The sequence below is a fragment of the Lissotriton vulgaris genome, unplaced genomic scaffold (assembly GCF_964263255.1).
Source record: "Lissotriton vulgaris unplaced genomic scaffold, aLisVul1.2 SCAFFOLD_4198, whole genome shotgun sequence".
NCBI classification, from domain to species: Eukaryota; Metazoa; Chordata; class Amphibia; order Caudata; family Salamandridae; genus Lissotriton; species Lissotriton vulgaris.
Genome location: NW_028245620.1, coordinates 95,523 through 104,022, shown reverse-complemented (window position 1 = coordinate 104,022; position 8,500 = coordinate 95,523). Strand labels below are relative to the sequence as shown.

Below are 8,500 nucleotides of genomic sequence, written 5' to 3'. Positions count from 1 at the left end.
ACGTTGCTGGGATAGAGGCGGTGGAATGGGCACTTTTGAAACAAGACAAGTTACCTGTAAACAAGATTTTTCTGTTGGAACTCTTGCACTTTTGCTTACATCACAGTTATTTTAAATGGGATGATGACTTTTATTTACAGAACAAGGGTACTTCAATGGGTTTTTCTGGAGCCCAGGCATATGCCAACACTTACATGGCCAGGTATGAAGACATGTTCCTTGTGACACACAAAGATTGGGTTGACAATATAATTTTATATTGTCGTTACATTGACAATATCTTTTTAATATGGCAGAACTCAAGAGCAATGCTGGAACAAAAGATATCTCAACTGAACATGTATGATGAGAATATTAAATTCACCAAAAACATTGACATCAAAGCCATTCCATTTCTAGATGTGCTGGTGAAACTAGAGGATGATGTGATTCACACGGAAGTATATCACAAGGCAACAGACAAGAACACTGCACTTATGTATAACAGCTTTCATTCCAGGAATCTCATCAATAATCTACCATACTCCCTAATGCTGCGTGCCAAAAGAATTTGTTCTGAGGATGATACATTACAAACCAATCTATCTCAATACTATCGTCAACAAGTATGTATCAAAAAAGTATCCCAAAAATGTTCTTGAAATGGCAAGAGATAAAACACAAAGGCAAACCAGGGACTCTCTGTTAGCAAAAAGAACGAAACATGCTGATCAACGTCAGGTATTTGTCTCCAAATATTCAACAAGTTCAAATGAAATCAAGAAGAGTATTAACCGACACTGGAATCTATTGAGTCACGAGACTGATTTCAAAGAACTTTTTGTAAATAGACCCATTTTTGCTCACAAAAGATCCCAGAATATCAAAGAATTATTAAAATCAACCTCACGTTCAAGTGCAATAACATACAAAGGGATGAAGAGATGCCAGAATTGTGTTCAATGTAACGTTATGGTGACCAACATGGTGAAGCATCCCCACACAGGAGAAACTATTCCAACCAGGATCAATGCAGATTGCAACACCATGAATGTCATTTATGCGATTAAGTGTCCCTGCGGTTTGTTGTACGTAGGGAAAACAGAACGTAAGATCAAGACTCGCATCTCTGAACACAAGAGTACGATTCGCAATAAAAACACAAACAGCAGCCTGGCAGTACACTGGGATACTAAGAGACATACAATTGCTCAAGTTAAATTCCAGATCCTTGAAGTTGTTACCCCCACACCCGGAAAGAGTTTGACCAAGACTTTGCTACAGAGGGAGGTATTTTGGATCAAAAGACTAGACACTCAAGATCCCAAAGGGATCAATGACCGAGTAGATTTAGCATGTTTCCTGTGATTCAGGCACGACATATGTACGCAGAAGGGCTGGAGCATTGTTTTCTTACATCAACATTTTTGTGACCTGTTTAAAATGGTGTTTGCTTTTGCTTTAAATTTTATGATATATTTTCTGTTAGTGAATAACATTGTCTAAATGTCCTCATTGCATTGACATATTCCCATTATGGCACGCTTTTCTTTACATGGCTGTTGGCACATTTGTGTTTATACATTTCATCATGGCGCCCGCGCCGACACTATGTTCTAACTTTCACCTCTCGTGAGCGAGTCCGTTTTTTATCTTGTTGATATCCATGCGTCATTTATATGGCTGATGTATTCCTTGGGCGTTTGGAACCGGGTGCTTGAACACGATGGGCGGATTCGGTTTGCTTCGTAGCCGTCTTTTTCTTGGTAACAGGTACGAGACATTGTTGTTTGTACAAAGAATACGTGGTTTATTTTAGATCTTACATTTATCGCGCCACGCTATTATTCTTTCAGACGATTCTGTTGATCCACCGGCTAAGCTTTTGTGCAAGATAAGAACGATTTTGAATTGGGCACTGAACTGTTGTTAACACCAAAGGTTGGTTCGGGCGGTATTCGCTCGGTTTAACTACTGTGTTTTCTCAGTGAAACTTCCGATCGGGCACTTCTAAAACGCGTGCTCTTTTTAGACAAACAATGTGTTAATTATCATGGGGTACAATGTGTTGATTTAGATGCCGTGTCTTCGTTAATATTATACGTGTGCACATTGTTTAAGACAGTTTCTTTACCCGCGCATATTCAAACGCATTGCCAATGAATCTGTGTTTGCTCTTCAGCTCAAAGGTTCAACCACATTGTGTCCTTGGGGAAGGATTTTGAACGCGCACCCGCTTCCCATTGCCGTTGTGCAATATTCTTTTCAAGTGAGTTCAATGCTCAGCCTTTCACGTAACCATTCTACATGCACACCGAATATTTTTGTCATCTTCGGTTTGTTTATATTGTAGCACATCGATGCGTCAAGCTTCTCACGCCCTGAAACTTCCTCGACCGCACATTGTTTCTTTGCCACTGTTAAATCCACACAAGTGAGTTAAGGCTCTGGACTATTTTTGATTAACACCATGTAAATTATAGGACATATGTTTTTCACTTATTTAAAACGTTGTTCTTTATTCATTTCACTATGCTTTTATGGCAAACACGTTCTTTAGATATTATAATACTGAGTTGATTGCTGAAGTGAACTGTAAACTGTGTAGTTGAAGGTCTTTCAATGCAGTGAAAGTATGTATTGTTTATGTTTTTCAGGTACAGCCCCTGACGAAGGGCCGTGTGGCCCGAAATGCATTGGGCATGGGCAATTAGTGAGATCAAATATGAGTTCTTGATGAAAATATTGTATTAATTTAGAACAATGAACATTATGACGTAAAATAACGTGTTGATGAATTTATGACAGTAAAAAACATGCATTGACTGAACAGTTTTTTGTTTATGTGTTTTCATACAACTGTACATTAGATTAATTTTTGAACATCCAGTTTGGATTCGCAACAGTGCGCAGAGGGCAAGTGGTTTAGCTTGATCCTATCATTTATTAAGGCACAGCTACAACACACAGATGCAGCAGAAGATTGACAGATATTGTTGAAGACCTAGACAAGGGAACTCAAGGAGACAGATTAAAATGTTGTCTCTTTACAACTCTACACAACAGGTACTGGACCCCAGTGAAACTGAACAGGGCCGGCTGCTACCGCATTCCAAATGCTGGCGGTGCCCATTTGTGCAAAGTGATCTCCCCATATACCATGCGAGTGTCCCTCTGGCCAATCCTTTTAGTCCTTTGTAAGGACCACACCGGGAGCGGTGATACCCCTCTGCCTACCTCTCCAACCCCCCAGTTATACTCCTGCATGACATCAGGACCACCCCGGATGTCACACGACCGCAACGTTGCAATCTTCATACAGCACTGTCCACTGCTAAACTCTGCATCTTAAGGAAATGGAGATCGCCTGACCCTCCCTCCCAGGAGGAATGGATGGCGGTGATGATCCAAACGGCCTCATACGAATGTGTTATTTACGGCCTCAGGACCAGACGAAGGTATATACACAGACGTGGGTCCCCATTCTCAGAGAGGCCACAGAAATAAGACTCTGCAGCCCGACCCAGTCCAATTCCATCTGTCAGTTCGATAACCACAGCTAGAAGAAGCGCCCATTCCCCCGCCATAAATGCCACCTTGTCCTATAGTAACTCTCTTTCCTATGTCCTCTACAATGCCTCTCCCCTCCCCTCACCCTTCTCTTCCTCTTCTCTTGCTATCACTTCTGTTTTCCACACTTCCTTTCTCCATCCACCTTCCACAGCCCCTCTACCCCCAGACTTCTTGCTATGCCCTCAGCTACCATCTGGACACGTAGGCGGGCACCCCTTCACACCATGCCCCCCTCCCATCTAGAGCTGATTACCACTATCCCATCATAGCATGCTGGCATGCAACCATTACATGAAGGACTGCGGACTACTCTCCCCCTCTTGGTTTTGTACCAACACCCCGCACACCCTGAGACTCAGACACAACCTATCCCCTGCATCCCCCCTGCACAACAATACGTGCCCACCCTCTTCTCTTTCCTCCCAATGATACCATCTAATCATTGTTGCTCCCCCTACACCCGAATAAGACCAGGGGCTGCCTGACCTCTTCCACTTATCACCCTCACTCTTACCTGCCTCCAGTACCTGTTTCATAAAGATCATCGACCCCTACCAACATGAGGATTCCTTTCCGTGAGAATGACTCTGAGTCTGTTGGGCCTCATAACCTCCTGCATCCTGCTGGTAAACCATTCAAGGTGGCAAATGCGGGTTGTGCATTAAGACCTGAAGTTCCAATGGGCGCAGCATTGAGGAAATCTCACCGACATGGTTCAGATTTCGGAGGCCACTGTGAAAGAGCTGCAGAGGTGACTAACAGACCATGATTAGATTGAGGGCAGACCCCTCTCCCGGCCCCACCCAGGCCTTACAGTAGTGATGGATATGTCCCTTCTGGGAAGGTAAGGCCATCTGGGAGAGGTGGAGATCAGAGGACTCTGGTCACCATCAGAAGCAAAGCTCCATATCAATCTGTTGGAGATTCGGGCGATCCTTCTGAAACTGAAAGCCTTTTTATGGTCTATAAAGGGAAGGCTGAAATGAGTGTTCACAGACAACACTACCGCCATGTGGTACTGCAACAAACAGGGCAGCATGGGGTCGTGGATGCTTTGTCAAGAGGCCCTGCGTCTTTGGACTTGGCTAGAAAAACAGGGCATTTCCCTGGTGGTTCAGCACCTGGCTGGTTCTCTGAACATTTGGGTCAACAAGCTCAGCTGAAAGTGCCATCTGGATGTGGTACAGGGTCTCTTTCAGCAGTGTGGGGAGCCTTGGTTAGATCTGTTCACCTCTGAAGAGAACGCGCATTGTCAGCAGTTTTGCATGCTGAAATTTCTAAGGTGGTTCTCGCTCGGCAATGCTTTTCGCTGTGAGTGGAGTTCAGGCCGCCTGTACGCCTTTCGGCCCATGCCACTACTGCCCAGAGTGCTCAAGAAGATAAGGAATGACCAATCAAAAGTAATTATTGTGGCTCTGACTGGGCCCAGGAAGTTTGGTATCCCGAGGTTCTAGACATGAGAATTGATCCTCCGATCAGACTGTCCCTTCGGGAGGATCTGTCACAGAAGGGGAAGGTACTTTACCAGAACCTATCTACTCTCCTCCTCCTTGTGTGGAGACTGAGCAGCGAAAGTTGACAGCTTTTGACCTCCCTTCCGAAGTCTGTGAGGTTATGGTGGCAGCCAGCCTTCCCTCCATGAAATTGGTATATGCCTGCCAATTGAACACATTTTGTAAATATTGTATAACAAGGTACATTGGCCCCTTGTCTTTCTCTCTGGCAGATACAATTTTTTTGTACTTTCCCTGGTCCAGCAGGGTCCTGCTTTGGGCACTCTGAAAGGCTATCTTTTGGCCCTCTCAGCTTTTCTTCGGCTACCAGATCAGCCTTCACTTTTCAAGTCCCTTCTGCTGCAGAGGTTTTTGAAGGGGTTAACCTTTTATTATGCCACAATGGGACCTTAATTTAGTTCTCTCATTCTTGATGTGTGCACCGTTGAGCCAATGCACAATTGTCCTCTATGGTTGCTCACCATAATTACAGCTTTCTTGGTGACAATTAACTTTGCCTCGAGGGTGAGCTAACTGCAAGCACTGTCATCACAGCCTCCTTACCGGACAGTTTTTCCTGAAAAAGTAGTACTGAGAACTAGGGCATCCTTTTTGCCCAAGGTTGTAACTCCCTTTCTTCTTGGACAGTCAGTTACCCTGCCTACTTTCTATTCACCTCTGCATCCTTCCAAGGAAGAAGAGCGTCTCCAACTTCTGTCCCCAAAAAGGGCATTATCATTGTATCTCGATCGCACTAAAAAATTGTGGGAATAAGACCAACTCTTTCTAGGATACGTGGGGCAAAGAAGGGGCATGCAGTTCAAAAGAGGACCATCTCCTGTTGGGTCATCCTCTGTATACAAATCTTTTACACCTTGGCTAAGAAGTAACCTCCTGAGGACCTTAGAGCTCATTACACCACCGCAAAGGCAGCCACCACAGAGCTTCAGAGCGGGGTTCCAATCGATGATATCTGTCAAGCTGCCATGGGGACGTTTCTGCAAACGTTTGCCTGACAGTACTACCTAGATTCTGAGGTTCACAGAGAAAGCTTGTTTGGGTACTCTGTCTTGTAGGATTTACTTGTATAAAACCTATCCACAGTCCCTCCTCTGGGGAAGGTCTTTTTTTGGTATATGTTTAAAGGTAAAGAATCTGCGGCTAGATGTCTCTATCAGATGGAAAAGTTACTTACCTTTGGTAACACCTTATCTGGTAGAGACATGATCTAGCTACAGATTCCTTACCGATCCACCCATCTTCCCCCCTCTGCGGAACTGTTTTTACTGTCAGGGCTTATCCCCTTCAGGGCCTTTGCTTCTTTTTAAAAACACCATGGTCAGTCACTTCATGGCTTCGTGCTTCTGGCGTGGAAAGTTGTGAAAAGTAGTGACGTCAGCGCATCAGAGTGGCTGTTAGATTTACGACAGATATGTGATGACGAACACAATGCTGACAACGTCACACAGAGTTTACAGATGCCACCTACTGACGAGCAGGAGTACTGTTAAGAAAATCGTCCGGATCCAGCCTGATGCCTGGAAGTCCAAGGTTAAGGAATCTGCAGCTGGATCCTTTCTCTACCAGATAAGGTGTTTCCAAAGAATAAGTAACTTGTCTGTCAATAGCTAAAAGATAACCCATGAAAAGTTGGGGATGCGTAATATAACAGCCTTGCGTAAACCATTATATTTGGTATCCCCTTAATAAGAGATGTTGGAAAACTCGAGGAAGGGTTCCAGTTGGCAGAAAAATACTGTGCTTATAAAGCCAACTTCAGACCATGTCCAATTGAATACTGGTAAGTTGTAACATTAGAAACCTAGGGGATACCACAAAGTATAGTTCGTAAGGCCACTATATTTGATATCCCCCAGAGGAACTGGATGTAAAAGATTGTGGAATGCAATCCAAACTGCGAAAAGAAACTGCGATCTGGTTTCAATTGAAAGGCAACTCCAGTAAGTCGATGTTTAAACGGTAACCCTTGAAAAGTGGGGGACAAAAGATATTACAGCTATGCGTGAGCCATGATATATAGTATTCCCATAGTAAAAAGTGTTGGAAAACTCAAGGAAGGGTGTCAGTTGGCAGAACAATAGTGTGCTCACCCATTCAACATTAGACCATGTCAAATTAAATATACCAAATATTATAGGCGGTAGAGGACATTATATTTGGTATCGCCTAAGGCAACCGGATGTAAAATCTTGTGGAATGATGTAACAAATGTGAAAAGATATTGTAGCTTGCTATATAATAAATGGCAACTTCAAGTGGCCAATGGCTAAAGGGTAACCCATGTAACATAGGGGATACGAGACATTACAGCAATGCCTGAGCCATACTATTTGGTATCCTGATAGTAAACAATATTTTAAAGCAAAGGGAACGCCGCTATATGGCACAGAAGTACTGTGCTCACCCATCCAACATAAGACTGTCAAATTGAATCCTGGTAAGTTCTAACCCAAGAAACACAATGGATACCAAGCATTATAGATGGTATAAGCCATTATATATGGTATCCCCTAAGGTAACAGGACTTACAATCTAGTGAAATGATAAAAAAATTTGAAAGGTTACTGTAGGAGGAAGGCAGGCTCTCATGGGCGGCAATGGCTGCGAGTCACCGGACACCCAGGGGGCTGCATGGCGGTGAGGGGAGCGACCTGCCTGAAGACAGGGACAGAGGCCGCTCTCTCAATCACTGCGCGGCCTCCATATGAGGGGCAGAGGGAGGGAGGAGCAGCTGGGAGGTGGGAGCGGGGCGGCCAATGGGGTACTGAACGGAAAGAGGGGCAACAGAGGACACAGGGCATAAAAGTCACGGGGTACAGAACGGAAAGAGGGGCAACAGAGGACACAGGGCACAAGAGTCACGGGTACAAGAAAGCAAAAGGGGCAGCAGAGGGCACAAGGGCACAAAAGTCACAGGGTACAAGATAACAAAAGGGGCAGCAGAGGGCACAAGGGCACAAGGGCACAAGAGTCATGGGGTACAGAATGCAGAGGGGCAACAAAGGACACAAGTACACCCAAGCTCTTGTAAGACTATGTCAAATTTAATCCTGGTAAGTTCTAACCCCAGAAACACAAGGGCTACGAGATATTATAGCCGGTATGGGCCATTACATATGGTATCTCCTAAGGGAACCGGACATAGAAGCTTGTGGAATAATCTAAAACATTTGAAAAGTTAATGTAGTCTGCTATCAAGTAAAAGGCAACTTCTAGTGGTCAATGGCTAAAGGGTAACCCAGAAAAAGTAGAGGATAAAAGATATTATAGCAATGCGTGAACCATAATATTTAGTATCCCCTAAGGGAACCGGATGTACAATCTTGTGGAATGAAGTAAAAAATGTGAAAAGATACTGTAGTCTGCTATCACATAGAAAGACAACTTCAAGTGGTCAATGGCTAAAGGGTAACCCATGCAACGTAGGGGATACA

The 8,500-nt window shown here is 44.1% G+C and overlaps 1 long non-coding RNA gene across 1 annotated transcript; it reads left to right on the top strand.

Annotated features, from left to right (window-relative positions):
• Positions 1–1,669: 1,669 nt before the first annotated feature.
• LOC147666333 (uncharacterized) lies at positions 1,670–2,709 on the top strand. The gene is made up of 4 exons (XR_015304839.1): positions 1,670–1,752; positions 2,162–2,248; positions 2,333–2,413; positions 2,637–2,709. It is a non-coding gene; the product is annotated as an uncharacterized LOC147666333 (long non-coding RNA).
• Positions 2,710–8,500: the final 5,791 nt, after the last annotated feature.